The 23,831-nt window shown below is 40.9% G+C and overlaps 1 long non-coding RNA gene across 3 annotated transcripts; it reads left to right on the plus strand.

Moving 5' to 3' along the window:
- Positions 1-226: 226 nt before the first annotated feature.
- LOC110795947 (uncharacterized) lies at positions 227-3,984 on the plus strand. 3 transcript variants are annotated; one of them, XR_002535485.2, is made up of 3 exons: positions 515-831; positions 1,725-2,863; positions 2,964-3,984. It is a non-coding gene; the product is annotated as an uncharacterized lncRNA (long non-coding RNA). The 3 variants fall into 3 exon arrangements; XR_008920755.1 differs by having other exon boundaries at positions 227-831; positions 1,725-3,984; XR_002535484.2 differs by lacking the exon at positions 1,725-2,863 and having other exon boundaries at positions 227-831.
- Positions 3,985-23,831: the final 19,847 nt, after the last annotated feature.

Here is a 23,831-nt window from a genome sequence, read left to right on the forward strand (position 1 = left end):
TAAACAGACCACTCTAACTTTGCTAACAACCTATATAACTACTTTAGACTAACTGACTTATATATCAGGTATCAAGTTAGCTCCCCTAACATCCATCTTACATACATAAATAATTCCAACAACATTGCATCAGTGTATCTCATAACACAAATTCTAATTTACAATGGGTGTACAATAAATATTGTACACCGAAGTAAAAGTTGACTTAAAATGCTTTAAAGTTACATTTATATATGTAAAAGTTATCTATTTTTTAATGATAAATTTTTCATTTGAATAAAAAATTATTTCTTCAAAATCACTAATAATGTATAAATTAATCATTTAACCCTTTAAAATGTTTATCTATCAACTTTTTAATTTTATAATATAAAAGTTACAGAAAAATAGGTTAAAGTTACGAAAAACTGCGTAAAAGTTATCTTGGTGTACAATAAATTTATTGTACACCTTGTGCGCGCAAGACCTTTTGATCTCATAATCTTCGAGAATATAAGGGCTTCGACTTCTATTTTTTAAACCCTAAAGTATGTAAGTTCAATTATCTCGTAGTTCTTATTTCTCTAATTTAAGCTTTTAGAAGTTTCATTTCTTCACAATTGTAATTATTTTTGTTTGCGTTAATTGGAAGGAGATGAACAAATTAATAGTGCGATATAACTAGAAATTGGATATCCAGGTTTGCGTTACTCGGAAGGGGGAAATTTAATCGAATGCGCGGTTCCAATTTCTGGTTTCATTAAATTCGCCCTTCTAATTTTGTGGTCTTAATCGTTGCCTCGATCGTGGTCTTGATCGGGTTTTATCGAATTTTTCGGCTTCCAATTTCAGGTATTTTCTGATTTGTAGTGGGTGTTCTTAATTTTTTTGGTTACTTAATCCTTGACTTTTAAGATTTGTATGAATTGTTACGTTCTAGATTATGGTGTTTAATTTATTTACTTTGATTTTTTGATTCGGTATTTAGAGTGTCTACACCTTGAATTGGGTATTCGAGAAGGATTATAATTTATGGGTTCTTGTTCAAAACTACATTTTTTGGTATATTTCAAGGAGGAGGAGTATAGTTTGTGGTTTCACTTTGTCTGGTTGCTGACTGTGAGTCTGTGTGTTTTGGTTTGGTCTGGTGGCTGATTGTGAGTTCGTGTGTTTTGGTTTGGTCTGGTTGCTGACTGTGAGTCTGTGCGTTTGGTTTGCAACTGCTATTTCTTGGAGCAGGTTGATGTATGATGTTCCTTCGATCTGCAAAGTCTGCTTGTATGTTCAAATTTGTTTTTATATGTGAAGATTGTTGCATATTAGATAGTTCTATAAAGTTGGGCTTCCTTAAAAATCAGTTTTTACCAAGGAGGCAGTGAGTGTATTTTCACATGGATTTAGTTTTCTTACTGACTTATTGGTGGTAGAATTATTTTGATCTAACCAAGCAATAATAGAGGCCCCCTAGTACCTCTGGTGCACGTCTAATCTGTGTTATCTAATACAATAATCATGGTTGGTTTGAGGCAACGACAATGGTAAATATCCCTACTACAGGCACCTGTGTCTGTATCAACCACCACACATGTGGTGCCAGTGGTGGGATGAGCTCGTCCTTTAAAACATCTGCAGTTGGCCTTGTTGGCTTCAGTTTGTTCAGTTATAAAGATTGTTTTGACATGATTTTTGAAAGCTATCAATTCAATACACATAAAATGTAATCTTTCACCCGCCCTTATTTGCAGGTTCAGGAAAAAATGCAAGGATTTCCCGCAAAAGCTTTTGCAGAAATGACGCGTTTTCTCTAAATATAGATAAGAAAACCATATTTGTCTTTAGTTAGTTTGAAAATATAAGTTTTTTTCTTGAAAAGCTGGTTGCAAAAGTCAAAAGTTGATGCCTTTACTTTTAACAAAACAGATAGAAGACTGGCATGAACCAACCTACAAATTTTATATTTGCTGATTCCATATCATTTATTGGGTGTAGAGAATTTCTTCTGATTATCGTAGACACCAGTAGTACACGAAATAAAGAATCCTTTTATCATCGCAGACACTAGTAGAACACTTTATTTCCTGCTTATGTAAATTTTTCTTCTTTTCATATGAGAACATTTATATAGACTATGATATTGAAGTTACAAAATATTATTAAGGCTAAGAAAAAAATGACTCTGTACTAAGGGGGAATTAGACAGAACATGACCTCAATAGACGTGCAAGTTATAGAAAATCCATTAAAAGTAACTTTAGTCAAATAGAAGTTGTCTGAAAGTGTTAAAAGGAATACCTTAACTGGTCAAGTAGCAGCAAACCTTTAGGAAGAGATCCTGATCCAATTTCTAATTGTACAAGTTTTACTCATACTTCTTTAGTACTTTGTAATATGTTTTCTACATTATATACATTTTTTCAGCTTGGAGAATTTTTTGAAACTCTACAAAATAATAAAGGGGTGATACTCATCATATTACCCTTATGTTGTTCACTGTTGCCAACGGGACACACATTTGGTTTTGGTTATCTTTGTTACCTGACTTTTTAAGCACACTGAGTTTACAAGAGGCAGATATAGTCAGGAATATCATAGTAACGGGTTGACTTTGAAATAGACCAATGTCCATTCCACTGTAGTTCTTTGCAGCTCAATTGGTTTGTATTAGCTTTTTTATACAGAATAGTTTTGAAGTTGCAGGGTCTGATTAGAGGAATTTTAGTGGTCATTCACTCCATTGTCTTTCATACGTGCTTCCTAGCTAGCAGCTACTGGAGCAGAATATCCACTCTAGAACACACAGTTCTATAACATTTAAAGACACCAAACGGCAGAATATCCACTCTTGAACACACAGTTTTGTTTAAAAGTTGTTGCTACAACCTAGGTCATATTTTATACCATAATATTTTATGGCTGTTGCTACTTATTTCTTCCGTTTTATAGAAATATCTTTTGTTTGACATGTTTAATATATTTGTTTGTAGGTGTCGAGGTGAAGATGTCCAATTATGTAAGGCAAAGAGGATAGAAGATAATAGATCCAAAATGAAGGAATTGGTGGTTAAATCAATGGCTTACCAAGTAAGTCAAATGACGAAGAGCTCAAAACAAACGAATATATACCTGGTGTAGAGGGTGAACTAAATCACTCAAGTGAAGAGGATAACAATGAGATGAGGACATGGAGTGTAAACTTGACGTCTGGCTCTAAAAAGCTAGGTACATGGTTCACATTTCTGAATTATAATTAGTTAACATGTCTCCTCTTTTTTGTATTTCATGGATGTAGAGTCAAAAGAAGGCAGGTGATGCATCTAAAAAAGAAGGAAAATACTAGTCTAGGGACCGATGATAGGTCCTACTGATAAGGAAATGAAGGAGAACAAAATCGAAAGATAGATCTGAGGATAACAAATCTTAGTAGTCTGATAGTGAAGAAAAGGACATGTTTGAAGATGAATCTAAACATTGTAGTTAATATTGCACATTCGTTTATTCAGGGATCATGAAGTTTTGGTGTTGTGGATGTGTTTTTCTGTACTGTTCGAATTCAGGCATTGGAGTGGTGTGGGTGTTACTTTGGAATTACTGGTGGAGTTGGCTAGTGGTTCATCTCTGTTGTTTAGTTGGCTGTTGTTGTTTGGTGAGTAGCCAACTGGTGTCTACTGTTGGTTTCTCATTTTCTGCCAAACCTGCTTATTTTGGTGCTCCCAGTTGTGTGAAGACTAGAGTCTACCGTATTTTGATTGCTCGTTTTCGTTGCCGTTGTTGAGTTTCCAGAAGGAGCTTCATGCGTGTTGTTTCAATCCAGTGGGAAGTACTGTATGTTGTTGCATTTTTTGTCGTGCTTACCCGTTTCAGTTCTGGTCATTGTTGACCTGAGGTGACTGTTTTGCAGTTTCTATGTTGGTAGGATTATAGGTTTTTGTTTCTCTGTTTTGGAGTTTGTGGATGATTTTGTACATAATTATGAAATTATATCAATTTAAATTATTGTTTATCATATGTTAATTTCGTATTTGTGACTGGTGTTGTACATGTTAATATTAATTTATAGTTAAAAAAAATATTTAATAATTTGGATAAGAAATAATAATAATAATAATAATAATAATAATAATAATAATAAGAGTAGCAGCGATAATAATAACAATAATAATAATTATGATTTTTAAAAGAAAAATGTTACCTATTAATTAACAAGGTGTTACATAAATTTATAAAAAGTGCTACATAATGTCGAATAAAGTGTTACTATATGTCAAAAGATGATTGAAAAATGTTATCTAATAATTAACAAGGTGTTACATTAGATCACAAAAGTGATACATAATGTCGGATAAAGTGTTACTATATGATAGGACAATGTTACTAAAGATAAGTAAGTGTTACGTAAGAAGTAACACGTAACACTTTAAAAATGATGCTAATGATATTAAAAAGTGTTACATAAGAGGGTTTATAGTAACACTTTTAAAAGTGTTATCATACGTTACCCAAAGTGATACATAAGACATTAGGGTATGGGCGGATGTATCACCCACTAAAGTGTTACCTATTTTCTATAATAACACTTTTACCACTTTATGTAACACTTTTCAGGTGTTACATAAACTCAATTATGTACTAGTGAAGGGAAGCACAACTCGCACACTGCAGCTATGGGAATCAAGCATGTTGGAGAATGGCTTTGATGTCCTTATTTAATGTTTTAAAGTTTTAGAGTTTAATACTTTGTCAAACGTTATTGGTTAACCATTCATATAAATGAATAGAATTCATTTTCCATTTAATTTGTGGTTTATTAAATGATGAGTCCCTTTAAATTGACGATATATTGAAGATAGACTGTCAGGACCAATCATGTGACTAAGAAATGTCTATCAAGTGAACTTGAATGTCAAAAGTTGAAAAAGGTCCCTGGACGAAAGTTTTCTATAAAGGTGGATGCATAGAAAACGCTAGACGACTAGAATGCAAGATGACTAGTGTAGACACCTACTTTTGTCCCCATTCCCGAAAGGGAAGGTTTGATGATGAGAACATAAATCTCCACTTGGCAACGCATCTTCTATAAAATAACGAATCTCAATTCCCCTTTTCATTTCACCCGAAACCTGCTATTTATAGAAACCTGTTATTTATGGAAACCTTCTAAAAATAGTAACTGTCGTAATGGGTAGTTGTTAAAAGTGGCAAGTCATAAAAGATAGAAACCTGTCAGAATTAGGTGTTGCACTCCAACATAAATCCTAAATGAGATAGAAATTGCGAGAGAATCCTATTCCTAATACGATTCGAAAATAAGAGTTACGTATTAATTAAAATCCTAACGAGCCTAGAGTTCGTAACGGGCCAAGATGCATTCTATCATAAAATTAATACGCACTAAAAGACTCGATTAAAGTCTCATACACTCCGGATTCTAAGAGTCCGAATCTGACAAAGAAACGGCCCAGACCCTATTTTCAACGCCTGGCTCTGTGCGCCGAAATCTTCGGCGCCCAGCCCTGGGCGCTGAAATTACCTGGGACGTGATCTTTCCTAATTCCTCGTGGATTAGAGTTCTACAATTCTATCTTTCCACGAACTTTTTTCTATAAATAGGACCCTAAGTTCGACGTGAAAAAGACACAACACACAATTATTATTCTGAGTATTGACTCTAAACCCCTAAGCCTAAGCCTCACGCTGCAAAAATGGAACAGAACGTATCCTGTCCTATAATTTGAGATTCGTTAAATAAAAGGAGAAATAGCAAAGTCAAAGTGGTTAGTTTTCTGAGAACTGTGACACACCTCTCAAGGGTGCGTCGTAATGTGTCCCTCTTCCATGGTTTAATTGCTTTCCTCGCCCTTTTATGAATTGTTAAACTAATTAAATCTAATTGTTCTATCACGCCTAATAAAGATAATATATTGGGAAATTGGATTATCATGCTAGGTCCCTTAAAACAATCTAAATCAGATAATCGCGTTCGATCTAGTACTATATGTTGCATATTGTTAAAATCAACTCAGATTAGTTTAATAGTTAACGCATGTCCCTTCAATTATTTATGCTGAGCTAGTAAGGATATCCTGCCTCTGGAGTTATCGAAGAGCGAGTACTCCTCTCGGTAGTTACAGTCCCCCGAACCCTCAATCTCTACCTTGCGGGTGTATGTTGAGAGATGCCCACACCAGGGATAACAAGGGAACCTACGGCCGTCGTGGTCAAACATAATTGCACTTCCTTTATGTCACGATAACCGGGTTTTGTCAGTTTTTCTCATTGTCGTTAAAAACTGAATGGCGACTCCTATATTACTAGTCAATTGGGTGTAAACTCACAGGAAATCCAATTACACTTCATTTGACAAAAAGAAACGTCACACCCACGAGGGACAAGGTCACGCATTAGCCTCGTGCTTTTTCGACCCCCTCACAGTGGCGACTCCACTAGGGACAGTGAAGGAAATACTCGTGCTCGTAGGTAATCAAAATAGCCGAAGGGTGAAACGATCCTACCCCGCGCTTATTTCCCCATCAAGTTGGGACGACCTGAAAATCAGCATATTAATGTGAACGGACAGAACCGCATAACGAATCTTGGCTCCCTTGGATGTTTCATCTCGGGAGTTGGGACTAAGGATACCCATCGCCAACCGGGGGGTGCATACGCTTCGAATGTTGTCCACTCGGCACTTTCGCTAGTAGTACACCCGTCCCAAACCCAATCGCTCGCCCATTAGGTCCCTCTCATTGGTGCATGCCCCCTTGGCTTACATCGTGATTGGCCTCTTGGGCGATAGAAGCGGTACCAAGCCAGGCGCAAATTCTACCCATAGAAGCCTATCATAAACTACATGACATATTATTATTGCCTCATGATGTAATGTTAGTTATGTGTAGCGAAATATGTGATTGTGTGTGACAAACCATCCTAGAAAACCAACGACCTTAAAAAATTTCCCATACATTCACAAACCAATTGGCCAAAGAGTTATACCAAAATACGTGTTCCGCAAACCCGAACGATCGCCACAAAAATAAGTGATGCTCGGGATGGCCTGTAACGAATCCCACAAACGCAACACAACGCGTAAAAGACGTTATAAGGGAAGCACGCAAAATTAAAGTCGCAAAAACAAAAGTAGACGTAAACAGAAAACGAGAACCAGCCAAGGACGCATTTTCAACGCCCCTGGCTGGGCGCCATAATTTCTCACGCCCTACGCTGGGCGCTGAAGTTGCTGCCTGGACTTTTTGTCAGGCGCAGCAGCCTCTCCGCCCGCGCAAAAAAATATGTAGCAAAAAAAACCATTCGTAAAAAATTGCTGCAAGGGCATATGAAAAGCACTCGATTCTTAAAGCGACTAAAAATATATAAATAACTCTTCGAGTCGTTGTTAGGCCTCCTACGACGACAATGATCGGCACCAAAACCGAACATGCCAATAACTATGAATGTCACAATGGGCAAGTGTTTCGAAAATCCAAAGAATGACCAAAAGAAAGAACCAAAAGTGTACCAACGAAAGAAAGAGAGAAGAAACCAATAGAGAGAGTCAAAGTCTAGACTAAGTAATGCTTGAAACTTTGGGGCCTAAACTTTAGCTTATCTTATGCATAGGACTGGTCCTGCCACTTCATGCTGACTGGGAAATCAAAGGTTAGTGCGTCTCGAAGATACATCGCCAACACCAGGTTTAGTGACTCCAAGCTCTGTCCGCCATCCCTCATTTCAAGGATCTCCGCTTCCCCAACCTCGATTCGCACCCTCAAACATGTCCATCGAAGAATTGCGAGACCAGATGGCCCAAATGACCCAACTCATGGGCCAACTGAAAATGGAAAATGAAGCCTTAGCGGCTGCACAAGCCAAAAATGACCTCGATAACGAGAAGAGGATTGAAAAAATGGTCCTACAGCAAACCATGGGGAGCAAGTACTTCTCCCTTGATCCTGAACCTTTTCCTGGGAAACTACCAGAAAAGTTTAATTCGTCTGACTTACCAAAGTTTAAAGCCACGGACAATCCCCATGATCATCTATTGAGCTTTGTGAATGCTATGAACTTGAAAGGCGTGGACAAGTCCATGTATTTACCTGCCTTTCCTTTGTCCTTGGAACCTGTGCCGCTCAAATGGTACTACCACCAGGACCCTAAGATCTTCCCCACTTGGGAAGACTTTGTCAATGTCTTCATCAAGCAATACTCGTCGAACATGGATTTTCAAGTCACCATGCGCGAGCTGGAAGTTCTCTTCCAAAAGAAAAATGAAGGTTTCACAACCTACTTTGCTAGATGGAGGGACCAGGCGGCCCAACTAATCAATAGGCCTCCCGAAACAGAATTGGTCCAAAAATTCATTGACAACCTGGACCCGGCTTACAGACAACACCTTAGGTACCTGGGACTTGACACTTTCAAAAGAGTTTATGATGTGGGAATAAAGATCGAGGATGACCTCGCAAAAACAATACAAAGTAAACCCGCATACAAAAGCAACGCCTACAACAGGGGTAACACATCCCAAGCCCAAGAAGTCCATGCCGTAGAGGAGACTCCCGCCCGAAGAAACCCTAGAAGATGGGTCCGAGACCGAAAGTTTGCCCCACTCGGGTCGACTTTGGTACAAGACTTTGAAAGACTAACCAATCAAGGAAAGTAAAGGCCTATAGGCCCCACCCTTGACCCTCCTGTCAAGAACAAATATTGGGTCGAAGGTACTTACTGCAAATTCCATCAAGGAAATGGGCATGACACTGAAAACTGCTGGGGCCTAAAACATACGATCCAGGACATGATAGAGGATGAAGTGATACCGCTCCCTAACGTTGGCAAACCCAACAACAACAAAAGCCCACTCGGCTCTTGTCACCTCTCTCTCGACCAACCAGAAAATGAGAACTTCGACCCTACGGTGTATATTACACCTCAAGATGCACCACTCGCTGTTGTCCCTATGGATCGAATCGAGAGAGAAGTGTGCGGTGTGTGGGATGATGATGATGAAGATATCTACCTGTCTCAAGTCTCGGGCCAGGACCTCTTTACTGAAACTTGGCCCGGGTATGCTCTCATTGACACCACCCCTCAGGAACCCGAAGTTGACAATCTCACCCGATCCGGAAGGATATCCCGGTCAAACTAACTCCTGAGAATGGACGGCGCACCACCATCGCGGAAGTCATTGAAAATCCTCTCTTGAAGCAGCTAAAAAGAACCAAGGCCGAGATTACCATCTGGGACCTCATGTGTACTTCAAAGGAACATCGCGAAAAGCTTATCCGCTCACTTGACCTCTTCTCGGTACCTACATATATCACACCTGACTCATTGGTTAGCCACGTCAAGAGAGATGCTAGAGAAAAGGCCATAGTTTTCACTGACAAAGACTTGCCCAAGGAGGGGGGTGCTCATAATAAAACCCTCTATCTAGTGGTCGGATGCAAAGGACAAAACATCCCCCTAGCGCTCGTAGATAACGGTTTAGCGGTTAACGTTTGCCCATTGCGAACCGCCCATTGCTTGGGGCTAGGAAACGATGACTTCCAAACCTCCACGCAAGGGGTACGAGCCTATGATAACTCTCGAAGGCCTGTGTTGGGAAAAATCAACCTTACCGTACAAATTGGGCCTGTGGCACGCACCATAGAGTTTCAAATAATCGACATCAAGCCCACTTTCAAACTCCTCTTGGGGCGACCTTGGCTCCATGACTTGGGAGGTGTGGCTTCTACCTTGCACCAAATGGTTAAACTTAACCATAACGGGGTAATACTGGAAATCCGCGCCCCTCACCTCGACGTTAATTGTACTGTGGTTGGAACGGCCGAAACTGCAGACGACCTTTACGGGTTTCAAATGGATGAAGCAATCCAGTTCGTCGAAGATTATGATCCAGCATTCCTAGACCCGCGCGCATCCTGAGTCGTCCCTAGAATGCTGTTAGCTCAAGGTTATTTCCCAGGAACCCCATTGGGCATAAGGAAGAAGGAATGCACATTCCATCCTTTACCCAACAAATCTACTCCTTTTGGCTTAGGCTATGAACGAACGGGGGAAGATATTGCTGACCGCCTGTCTGGGCTACGCCTCAACAAGGCCAAACAAACCACCCTACTTCCCCCATATCAAAGGACCCTTAACGGGATTTTCATTCGGGAAGGAGAAGAACACCCATGCTGTAATTTCCATGAACCCTTCGTTCAGGATGGCTTGCTAAAACCCGGATTTGAAATTTTCCATGACTGCCACACCTTGGATGAGGCACCCCACCTCACCAAGACCAAAACAGGTGAAATATTGGACAACCAGGCTCTATGGACATTGTTTAACGAATCGAGGCCTATGGAGGACGAGACTGTGATGACTACCCTAGCTTTACAGATAAAGGTTTCGATCCAACCCGGTTAATCTCTCCTGCATCAACACTAGAAGAGATCGAGAACAGATGGGTGAAGACATATCAGTGGGTCAAAGAAAAAGGAATAGAATTCAAGATGAGTACCGGTGAAAGACCAAAGTTTTACGAGACTAAACCCAAGGCTTGAGCCATATAGAGCACCATAGTAAAAAGCGCCTAGTAGTTCTTTAGATTGGTAGAAAAAATTAAGGCTTTAGATGGTCCTAAGACCCCTTAGAATATAGGTTAATTTTATTTCAGTGTGTTTTCCTTACTTTCCGAATTAATAAAGGCGTAATATTCCTCCTAAAAACTTTTTTTCTAACACTAAATGAGCACCAAACGTACTTGCAAAGAGGCGGCCCACTCTAGGCCCAATAAACAAGGCCCACTCGGTCTTGAATCGTGACATCGAAATCCATCACACCCCAAAAGAGAACCACATTATCATATTACCAAAACATGAGGGTCTAACCCATGCAAACCAAAGAAATCAAAAGGAAATCAAATTCAAACAATACAAATGTTGCTCAAGAAAAAACTCATAAAAGAATAGACACCGCCCCCCGCATCGACACGCACCTCAGCCCACTCAAAAGCCTATATAAAAATCTTCATATCTTCCACACACTAACCTCATTCTCAAAACCGTTCCGAGTCACAAATAGAAAAAATTAATCCGGACAAAAATGCGTCTCACGCTAGCAGTAAAAAAAAGCCTCCGAAATAGCCTCAAAATTGATCTTAATACAAGTAAAAAAAGTAAAGCACAAAACAAAAAGAAATAAATGCTAGAACATGTGAAGCAAACCGTCAAAAGACCGCCCAGAAGTATTTTCAGCGCCCAGGGCTGGGGGCCGAAATCTTTGACGCCCCACCCTGGGCGTTGAAACTCTCTGGCTGGCTAACTTTTTTCCAGAAAGTGCTCGTCATTTTATCCGCGCATAAGGGAAAAATAACGAACACTTGGGGGGTACAGCACGTATTCAGATATGCGTACAAAAAATAGCCGTACAAAAGAAAAACATAGAATTTACCGTATAAAAAAAAACATAGAATTTAATTTTTATACGCGGTTTACGGCAAAAAAACCAGCAGACGAAAATAATGATAATACTTCAATCATTTGACCAATTAAATAATAAGTTTCCACCTCAGGGCATATCTATTTAAATCCGGCATTCTTGAATTTATTCTAGCAAGAACTACGCGCGACCTGATTCTAACAAAGATACGTAGGCAATCCTATTTATGGATTCGGTCCACACAAGTAAAAAATATATACATTGTGCAAAAAGTGTTAGACACATATATAAAAAAGGAGGAGATGCAAAAAACGAAAATAAAAATAAAATACGCCTTTATTAAAAAAAAATGATAAGGAAAACAAAAGTGCTAAGAAGGAAAAACAAACACAACTGGAATAAACAAAGGGCACCTACACCCTAGCAGGAACTACACTATTCTAGTTCTTCCGGATCATCAAATAAAGTCTTGTAGAGGGCAAGGTTCGCAGGATCCACCCCCACAGTCTTCTGCATTGCCCCTATATCAATCTCCATAAGAACTGGCTTCTGGACACTAACTCCCAAAGATGCCAAGACTTCAGAAACATTCTTAGTTACAGCCTGCTCAGCCTCAAGGGCACCGGCAATGGTGGGAGAAGGATTATCAACATCAACTAGATTAGTCACTGTTTCTACAGGTGGCTGAGCCTTCCTAACCTATACATTGTTCCGGCGACGATCTCCGCGAGAGCTTGCATTTCTTTTAGCAATGGCAGACCCCTTCATGTTAGGCATCTTCTTAGGCCTAGAACTGGAACGGGGAGGACAAACTCCTGAGAATAGACGGCACACCACCGTCGCGGAAGTCATTGAAAATCCTCTCTTGAAGCAGCTAAAAAGAACCAAGGCCGAGATTACCATCTGGAACCTCATGTGTACTTCAAAGGAACATCGCGAAAAGCTTATCCGCTCACTTGACCTCATCTCGGTACCTACAGATATCACACCTGACTCGTTGGTTAGCCACGTCACGAGAGATGCTGGAGAAAAGGCCGTAGTTTTCACTGACAATGATTTGCCAAAGGAGGGGGGTGCTCATAATAAAGCCCTCTATCTAGTGGTCGGATGCAAAGGACAAAACATCCCCCTAGCGCTCGTAGATAACGGTTCAGCGGTTAACGTTTGCCCATTGCGAACCGCCCATTGCTTGGGGCTAGGAAACGATGACTTCCAAACCTCCACGCAAGGGGTACGAGCCTATGATAACTCTCGAAAGCCTGTGTTGGGAAAAATCAACCTTACCATACAAACCGGGCCTGTGGCACGCACCACAGAGTTTCAAATAATCGACATCAAGCCCACTTTAAACCTCCTCTTGGGGCGACCTTGGCTCCATGACTTGGGAGGTGTGGCTTCTACCTTGCACCAAATGGTTAAACTTAACCATAACGGGGTAATACTGGAAATCCGCGCCCCTCCCCTCGACGTCAATTGTACTATGGTTGGAACGGCCGAAACTGCAGACGACCTTTATGGGTTTCAAATGGATGAAGCAATCCAGTTGGTAGAAGATTGTGATCCAGCATTCCTAGACCCACACGCATCCCGAGTCGTCCCTACAATGCTGTTAGCTCAAGGTTATTTCCCGGGAACCCCATTGGGCATAAGGAAGAAGGAATGCATATTCCACCCTTTACCCAACAAATCTACTCCCTTTGGCTTAGGCTATGAACCAACGGAGGAAGATATTGCTGACCGCCTGTCTAGGATACGCCTCAACAAGGCCAAACAAACCACCCTCCTTCCCCCATATCAAAGGACCCTTAACAGGATGTTCATTCTGGAAGGAGAAGAACACCCATGCTGTGATTTCCCTGAACCCTTCGTTCAGGATGGCTTGCTAAAACGCGGATTTGAAATTTTCCATGACTGCCACACTTTGGATGAGGTACCCCACCTCACCAAAACCAAAACAGCTGAAATATTAGACAACCAGGCTCTATGGACATTGTTTAACGAATCGAGGCCTATGGAGGACGAGACTGTGATGACTACCCTAGCTTTACAAGATGAAGGTTTCGATCCAACCCGGTTAATCTCTCCTGCATCAACACTAGAAGAGATCGAGAACGGATGGGTGAAGACATATCAGTGGGTCAACGCAAAAGGAATAGAATTCAAGATGTGTACCGGTAAAGGACCAAAGTTTTACGAGACTAAACCCAAGGCTTGAGCCATATAGAGCACCATAGTAAAAAGCGCCTAGTAGTTCTTTAGATTGGTAGAAAAAATAAAGGCTTTAGATGGTCCTAAGACCCCTTAGAATATAGGTTAATTTTATTTAAGTGTGTTTTCCTAAATTTCCAAATTAATAAAGGCCTAATATTCCTCCTAAAACACTTTATTTCTAACACTAAAAAAGCACCAAACGTACTTGCAAAGAGGCGGCCCATTATAGGCCCAATAAACAAGGCCCACTCGGTCTTGAATCGTGACATCGAAATTCATCAAACCCCAAAATGAACCACATTATCATATTACCAAAACATATGGGTCTAACCCATGCAACCTAAAGAAAGCAAAAGAAACCATGCAAATGTTTCTCAAGAAAAAAACTCATAAAAATAAACACCGCCCCCGACATCAACACGCACCTCAGCCCATTCAAAAGCCTATACAAATATCTTCATATCCTCCACACACTAACCCCGTTCTCAAAACTGTTTCGAGTCACGAATAGAAAAAATTAATCCGGACAAAAATGCGTCTCACGCTAACAGTCAAAGAAGCCTTCGAAATAGCCTCAAAATTGATTTTAATACGAGTGAAAAAGCAAAAGCATAAAATAAAGAGAAAAGAAATAAGTGCAAGAATGTGTGAAGCAAAGCGTCGAAAAACGACCGCCCAGAAAACATTTTCAGCGCCCAGTGCTGAGCGCCGAAATCTTTGACGCCCCAGCCTGGGCGTTGAAACTCTCTGCCTACCTAAACCTTTTTCCAGAAAGTGTTCGTCATTTTATCCGCACATAACGGAAAAATAACGAACACTTGGGGGGTATAGCACGTATCTAGATATGCATACCAAAAAATAGCCGTACAAAAAAAAAACAATTTCATTTTTATACACGGCTTACGGCAAAAAAAAAACAGCAGACGAAAATAATGATACTTCACTCATTTGACCGATTAAAATAATATGTTTCCACCTCAGGGCATATCTATTAAGACCCGACATCCTAGAATTTATTCTAGCTAGAACTACGCGCGACCTGATTCTGACAAGATACGTAGGCAATCCTAACCAAGGATTCGGTCCGATAAAAAAAAAACATATATAAATTATGCAAAAGGTGTTAGACATATATAAAAAAAAGAGGGAGAAACAAAAAAATGAAAATAAAATAAAACACGTCTTTATTAAAAAATAATAAGAAGGAAAACAAAAGTGCTAGGAATAAAAAACAAACACAACTGAAATAAATGAAGGGCACCTACACCCTAGCAAGAACTACACTACTCTAGTTCTTCCGGATCATCAAATAAAGTCTTGTAGAGGGAAATGTTCGCAGGGTCCACCCCCACAGGTCTCGGCACTGCCCCTATATCAATCTCCATAAGAACCGGCTCCTGGATACTAACTTCCAAAGATGCCGAGGCTTCAGAAACATTCCCAATTTGAACAGTTACAGCCTGCTCAGCCTCAAGGGCACAGACAATGGCGGGAGAAGGATTATCAACATCAACTAGATAAGTCACTGTTTCTACAGGCGGTTGAGCCTTCCTAACCCATACATTGTTCCGGCAATGATCTCCGCGAGAGCTTGCATTTCTTTTAGCAATGGCAGACCCCTTCATGTTAGGCATCTTCTTAGGCCTAGAACTGTAACGGGGAGGAATTTCCTTTCGCTTTCGATCAGGACGAGCTTTCACAGTCTTAATACCATGGGTGGAGGATTGACAAAATCACGGCCCTCATATCTAACCCGAATACGAGGTATCAAAAGCTCAGCCGGCTCCCCATTTCGAGCCTCGATCCTCACAGCCTTATCATCGGAACTCATCCACAACTTGTAGTTTTCAGAAAGACCCACAAAGCCATTTGTAGTTACGGCCCAACGCGGGAGACCATCATAAAACTTAGCCCATGCTTGAACCCGTGCTTGTGAAAAGGCCGCTACTTTAGGTGGTACCGTATCAGAAAAGGGGATGGTCTGCCTTAATCCGTATTGACGCATGACTCGGTAAGGAAAGATATAAATGGGCCGGGATAGCCCCAACAAAGAAGCATAAATCGATACATCAGAACCCCCCGTCATAGTAGTCAAACCCCACCACGGTACCACCCACTTAATAGAACAGATACCATGAGTAAAAAAGGAGGTCCACTCGGCCTCGTCCTGGCCTCGGTGCAAACACTTCCGGTTACCCAAGGCTATAGGGAGATAGTGTTTAGGATCGGCAGGAATTTCTAAGAGCCTAAGTCGTTCCATGAGCCAAATCTGCAAAAGACGGGTACGATCAGATCAAAAAAGAATAAATAAACAAACGAAGCCTGGGGCGCAGTTTCAACGCCCAGGACCAGGCGCCGAAAATTCTAACGCCCAGCCCTGGGCGCTGAAACTCAGCTCCAGGCAGGACGAGTAAAAAAGAATGCAAAAAAGGATGCACAATGGAAAGATCGATTACCTGCAGTAATAGGGGGCTACCCTTAAAATATTCAGATTTGGCGTTCTTCTTCAGTTCATCCGCACTCAGCAAAGTCTCGGCAACAACCAATGGTATGATAGAATAGCAGCATTCCATCTGGCTAATCAAGGGGATCAACCTTATGTCACCGAACTCACCATTGTTATTCGACAGCAAATAATGATTCAACAAGAAAAATACAAGGGCTCGAATGTTCAATTTTTGTTCAGTCATATTTTTACTAGGTCTAAAGTGGTGTTTTACAAGCTTTGCCAAATTAACCTCATCACCTACAACAATCTCAGCAAGCATGTTAGAATCTAGTCATAGGAAAGCCCCTATGGTTGTTTTACCCTCTTCAATGGTGCCAGGAGTGGCAGGAGTAGCATTAGTAGGATAACCAAGGATCGCGGCAAATTCGTCTGGCAAAGGACATATTTCGTTGCCTCGAAAGACAAAAACATGATGATCGGAATCCCAAAAGCCTAGGGATGCATGCAGGAAGTCATAATCAATATTAATTTGTTGTAAGCCTAAAAGTGCCTCTAAATGGTATTCTTTCAACAAAGCCTTTTCTGTAGGAGTAAGGGCTCGTAGCCAACGCCTAACAGCCCGTTGGAGTGAGAAAGGAGGAATCGACATAACGAAAGCAAGGAGTAATTAAAAACGCAGCAATTACAAGAGAGAAGGAAATTGAGAGTGATGGAAAATAGGGACGTATCTAGCCCCTATATATAGCTGAACACATCAAGTGATATTCTGATCCCATTCGGAAACGCGTTAAGAAATCCGAAAACCAAAAATCGACAGGAGAGGACTTTCAGCGCCCATGGCTGGGCGCGGAAATAATTAACGCCCTCCCTTGGGCGCTGAAAATGCAGCCCAAGGCTCAGATTTCACAAAACGTGGAACAGGAAAGGACTTAAAACCGTGTCGCTAGACGCGAGGCCCTATTGCAATAAAGATCAAGCCCAAAAGCACCTTTAGCACCCAAATATCAAGAAATGAATGTTAAAACTTGGTCAAAACTTAGACTCGTCTCAAGGAATATATGTGTACACTTTTCAAAACAAAATATGAGCAAAATAAATATCAAGGTCATTCTTCGAAACACCAAAAAATATTGTTAAGTCGTTGGTTTCTCAAAATAAAAAAATGTTTGTTTGTCAAAAGATTAATCCGGGCCAAGCTAAACCGAATAATATTGAAAAATAAAGTTCGTCGCCCGGAAACTGAAGTCGCACTCCAGGACTTCGTCAAAATAGCATACCACTATAAAGGTCACTCGCACATACGAGCATGACCCCAGACATGATTAAAAGACGTTATAAGCTACGTAGCTCTCTTGGCAAAAATGATCGATGAGCCCGATTGCTTGGGGGCTCGCGAAAAAACATATACTCCAACAAAGAGTGTGCAAGGTTAAAATCATGTTCCCGGACTACGCTATACACAGTCCCGTGTTTGGATAAAGAAAAAAAACGGTATTTAAAAAATATATATATATATATATCGTTAAACAAAAATATACCCAGTGTGGGCCCACTCATAGGACACACCTAATCAGGAAATATTGCGACCCACCAACAGGTTGTAATCACAAAGCCCTTCTACATAGGCAAAATGAAAAGAAAGTAAGAAATTCAAAATGGGCTAGCCCACCTTCAACGTGCGGGGTCTGCGTCACTAGCCGCGCAGGTCTTCAGTTTTCGAAAAATAAAGTCTTCAAATTTAAAATAGGCTCGCCATCTTCAGTCGGCGGGGTCTATGTCACAAACCACGTAGGTCCTTATTTTCAAAAAGCACAAACAAATTTCAAAACAGATCCGTCCACTTCTATCGGACGGGGCGTCCACCCTCAGCGGACAGGCTCGCCATCTTCAGCTGGCGGGGTCTACGCCACAAACCGCGTAGGTCCTTATTTTCAAAACATCAAAACAGATTCGTCCACTTCTATCGGACGGGGCGTCCACCCTCAACGAACAGGCTCGCCATCTTCAGCTGGCGGGGTCTACGTCACTAACCGCGCAGGTCCTTAGTCGCTGCAGCGATAACTTTTTCTGGTTTTCCCTTTTCTCCAAAAATTAAAGGATTGGTTTTCCGTTTTTCCAAAAAAGAACGATGTGTTGGATTTTCCTTCGTTTTACGTCCCATAAAAACAAGGGGGTTTTCTCGTTTAGCTAACCCTAAAAATGAGAATCTTTAAAAACATTTTTACCTCGTGATTGGGCTTGGCCAGGCCCAATTACACTTTATAGCTTTGATTTCGAAAACATCTGTAGCTACTCCCAATGACAAAGTGAGGGAGTTTCTACGTCCCTTTAGATACTTCCAATGACAAAGTGAGGGAGTTTCTATATTATCCGTTGACAAATCCCAATGACACGTGAGGGATATGTCGACACTTCAAGTGATGACCCTTAAGTCAAATGTTATCACTCGGGGGCTCGTGAGACCCTCGCAAAAGCACGTCACCATGACTTGTGTGGCGCACTCTGTCTAATACTTTGACCATCGTCTTACTCCAAGACTCAGTCAAAGTGGGGGCTAACTGTAGACACCTACTTTTGTCCCCATTCCCGAAAGGGAAGGTTCGATGATGAGAACATAATTCTCCACTTGACAACGCATCTCCTATAAAATAACGAATCTCAATTCCCCTTTTCATTTCACCCGAAACCTGCTATTTATAAAAACCTGCTATTTATGGAAACCTGCTAAAAATAGTAACTGCCGTAATGAGTAGTTGTTAAAAGTGGCAAGTCATAAAAGATAGAAACCTGTCGGAATTAGGTGTTGCACTCCAACATAAATCCTAAATGAGATAGAAATTGCGAGAGAATCCTATTCCTAATATGATTTGAAAATAAGAGTTACGTATTAATTAAAATCCTAACGAGCCTAGAGTTCGTAACGGGCCCAGATGCATTCCATCATAAAATTAATACGCACTAAAAGACTCGATTAACGTCTCATACACTCCGGATTCTAAGAATCCTAATCTGACAAAGAAACGGCCCATACCCTATTTTCAACGCCTGGCTCTGGGCGCCGAAATCTTCGGCGCCCAGCCCTTGGCGCTGAAATTACCTGGGACGTGTTCTTTCCTAATTCCTCGTGGATTCGAGTTCTACAATTCTATCTTTCCACGAACTCTTTTCTATAAATAGGGCCCTAAGTTCGACGTGAAAAAGACACAACACACAATTATTATTCTGAGTATTGACCCTAAACCCCTAAGCCTAAGCCTCACGCTGCAAAACTGATCACGCGTTCTGTCGCGATCGATCCAAAAATCGAACAAAACGTATCCTGTCCTATAATTTGAGATTCGTTAAATAAAAGGAGAAATAGCAAAGTCAAAGTGGTTAGTTTTCTGAGAACCGTGACGCACCTCTCAAGGGTGCGTCGTAATGTGTCTCTCTTCCATGGTTTAATTGCTTTCCTCGCCCTTTTAGGAATTGTTAAACTAATTAAATCTGATTGTTCTATCACGCCTAATAAAGATAATATGTTAGGAAATTGGATTATCATGCTAGGTCCCTTAAAACAATCTAAATCAGATAATCGCGTTCTATCTAGTACTATATGTTGCATATTGTTAAAATCAACTCAGATTAGTTTAATAGTTAACGCATGTCCCTTCAATTATTTATGCTGAGCTAGTAAGGATATTCTGCCTCTGGAGTTATCGAAGAGCGAGTACTCCTCTCGGTAGTTACAGTCCCCCGAACCCTCAATCTCTACCTTGCGGGTGTATGTTGAGAGATCCACACACCAGGGATCACAAGGGAACCTACGGCCGTCGTGGTCAAACATAATTGCACTCCCTTTATGTCACGATAACCGGGTTTTGTCAGTTTTTCTCATTGTCGTTAAAAACTGAATGGCGACTCCTATATTACTAGTCAATTGGGTGTAAACTCACAGGAAATCCAATTACACTTGATTTGACAAAAAGAAACGTCACACCCATGAGGGACAAGGTCACGCATTAGCCTCGTGCTTTTTCGACCCCCTCACAACTAGTAGTTCTGTTTCTTAAACTATGTGGACATGGCAATGTCGCAATCATTTGCATTGATGCTTACTTTGAGATGACTAGTATTGGACAGACCTATGAAAATTTACTGTAAGAGATCAAAATCCGTCATAAGTAAATTTCATTAACAATTATTAGACACTAATCCTCAATACCTGAGTGATTTGAGATTACTTGTTTGAGAACTGGTTACTTTGACGTTGTGAACCGTCGCACCGTAAAAGGAGGCTATAACGGCAACGCTCGGGTAATCACCTATCAAACGAAGTCAAATATCAAGATCGCAAGATTGGGATTGTCCTCCCATAAATCGGAATGAGATGCTGAAAGTTGTACAAGGCCACTCGGAGACCTAGAAACTGTAAAATGCATGGCCGTGCTCAGATCAATCATAGGCTATGATTATCTGTTTATTTGATCAGTTGAAACTTGAAACCGAGAAATACCTCTGGACATAATAAGGATGACTACTCTTACGTACCTTATGTTCATGAGCAAGTATCAAGCAACAAAGGAATTAGGCAATGCTAGGGACAAGTGGGACACTAAAGGAAATAATGCCCTTAGTCCAAGTATGCAATCAATGCTAAGTCTAATAAATGCGGTTCAGTATTAATTAATTATGCAAGTTAATAATCCAGTGAGATCAAGTGAACTGTATGCCTAGCTAGAGGCCGCTTCAGTTCAAGTGGAAATTAATAATATTAATCCACAGCTTACTCTTGACTGAACCCGTAGGGTCACACAAATAGTACGTGAACGGATCAAGTATTTAAATGAATTAAATACTCCATTTATGGATATACGGAATCTACAGATCTCGGTTCCAGTGGGAGCTGAAATTGTCAAAAGGCAAATTATGAATACTCCGGAAACGATGATATTGCCGGAACGGAAATATGGATCGTAACGGAAATATAAATATTATCCAAGTCGTAGATGTTGCCGGAAACGAAAACATGGTACATATTGGAAAAAATTATTGGAAATGGAAATATTGCCGGAATCGGAAATATTGCCGGAATCGGAAATAAATTTGGGAATAAGAAATATTAAATATTATTTCGAAACGGAAATTAATTCCGGAATCGGAAATATTAAAATTGTTCGAATCGGAAATGAATTCCGGAATTGGAAAACGAATCGGAAGCGCGACTTACGAAATAAACATCGGACAAGCTTGCTAGACCCAAGGCCCAGCACGAAGCTAGGCCCGCGCCTAGCGAAGCCCGCGCAGCAGCGAGCAGCAGCAGCCCAGCCGCGCCGAGCAAGGCAGGCCCAGCCAAGCACGAAGCAAGGCCAGGCCCAGCCAAGGCAAGGCAAGCAAGACAGGCTGGCAGCGCCCTTGCATGGGCCGCGTGCCAGCACTGCTGGGCCGAGCCGCGCGCGCGCACAGCGCCCCTCGTTGGCTGCTCGTGTGTGTGTGTTGTGTTCGTGCATGCTACGAATCCTTAGATGCTAAGGATTTATCTGGTTAGTTGTTTTCCTAAATCCACTAGTGTTAGTCGTTTAATTAAACACTAAAATACAAAGGATTAATTTTAATAGAATTCTAATTGAATTAGTAAATTGAATCCTAGTGGATATCTAAGTCCTATAAATAGGTGATACATAATCACAATTTATAACATATAATCTCAAGTATTCATATAGTTTTAATATTAAACTAAGCGTAATAATTTGCCAAATAATTATGTTCGAATAACATAACACCTTAGACTATATTCTAATTAATTGAATCTAAGGCGGATCCGAACGTGCTGTGGACTATCTACGGAGGGACGAAACTTGGAGTCCTAAACTTGTTCTTGTTCGGTTCGGGAGAAGCTAGGGAAGGCACGCGTCACATGTATGTATCCTAAATTATGCTAATGTGTAGACACCTACTTTTGTCCCCATTCCCGAAAGGGAAGGTTCGATGATGAAAACATAAATCTCCACTTGACAACGCATCTCCTATAAAATAACGAATCTTAATTCCCCTTTTTATTTCACCCGAAACCTGCTATTTATAGAAACCTGCTATTTATGGAAACCTGCTAAAAATAGTAACTGCCGTAATGGGTAGTTTTTAAAAGTGGCAAGTCATAAAAGATAGAAACATGTCAGAATTAGGTGTTGCACTCCAACATAAATCCTAAATGAGATAGAGATTACGAGAGAATCCTATTCCTAATATGATTTGAAAATAAGAGTCACGTATTAATTAAAATCATAACGAGCCTAGAGTTCGTAACGGGCCTAGATGCATCCCATCATAAAATTAATACGCACTAAAAGACTCGATTAAGTCTCAAACACTCCGGATTCTAGGAATCCGAATCTGAATAAGAAAACAGCCCAGATCCTATTTTCAACGCCTGGCTCTGGGCGCCGAACCTAGGCGCTGAAATTACCTGGGACGTGTTCTTTCCTAATTCCCCGTGGATTAGAGCTCTACAATCCTATCTTTCCACGAACTCTTTTCTATAAATATAGCCCAAGTTCGACGTGAAAAAAGGACAACCCACAATTTATTATTCTGAGTATTGACTCTAAACCCCTAAGCCTAAGCCTCACGCTGCAAAAACTGATCACGCGTTCTATCGCAATCGATCCATAAATCGAACAGAACGTATCCTGTCCCATAACTTGAGATTCGTTAAATAAAAGGAGAAATAGAAAAGTCAAAGTGGTTAGTTTTCTAAGAACCGTGACGCACCTCTCAAGGGTGCGTCGTAACGTGTCCCTTTTCTATGATTTAATTGCTTTCCTCTCCCTTTTTATGAACTGTTAAACTAACTAAATCTGATTGTTCTATCACGCCTAATAAATATGATATTTTTGGGAAATTGGATTATCATGCTAGGTCCCTTAATACAATCTAAATCAGATAATCGCGCTCGATCTAGTATTATATGTTGCATATTGTTAAAATCAACTCAGATTAGTTTAATAGTTAACGCATGTCCCTTCAATTATTTATGTTGAGCTAGTAAGGATATCCTGCCTCTGGAGTTATCGAAGAGCGAGTACTCCTCTCGGTAGTTACAGTCCCCCGAACCCTCAATCTCTACCTTGCGGGTGTATGTTGAGAGATCCCCACACCAGGGATCACAAGGGAACCTACGACCGTCGTGGTCAAACATAATTGCACTCCCTTTATGTTACGATAACCGGGTTTTGTCAGTTTTTCTCATTGTCGTTAAAAACTGAATGTCGACTCCTATATTACTAGTCAATTGGGTGTAAACTCACAGGAAATCCAATTACATTTGATTTGACAAAAACAAACGTCACACCCACGAGGGACAAGGTCACGCATTAGCCTCGTGCTTTTTCGACCCCCTCACAGTGGCGACTCCACTGGGGATAGTGAAGGAAATACTCGTGCTCGTAGGTAATCAAAATAACCGAAGGGTGAAACGATCCTACCCCGCGTTTAATTCCCCATCAAGTTGGGACGACCTGAAAATCAGCATATTAATGTGAACGGACAGAACCGCATAACGAATCTTGGCTCCCTTGATGTTTCATCTCAGGAGTTGGGACTAAGGATACCCATCGCCAACCGGGGGGTGCATACGCTTCGAATGTTGTCCACTCGGCACTTTCGCTAGTAGTACACCTGTCCCAAACCCAATCGCTCGCCCATTAGGTCCCTCTCATTGGTGCATGCCCCCTTGGCTTACATCGTGATTAGCCTCTTGGGCGAAATTCGTCTGTTGAAGGCACTACCTCGACCG

This window comes from Spinacia oleracea, chromosome 5 (genome assembly GCF_020520425.1).
Source record: "Spinacia oleracea cultivar Varoflay chromosome 5, BTI_SOV_V1, whole genome shotgun sequence".
Lineage (NCBI taxonomy): Eukaryota > Viridiplantae > Streptophyta > Magnoliopsida > Caryophyllales > Amaranthaceae > Spinacia > Spinacia oleracea.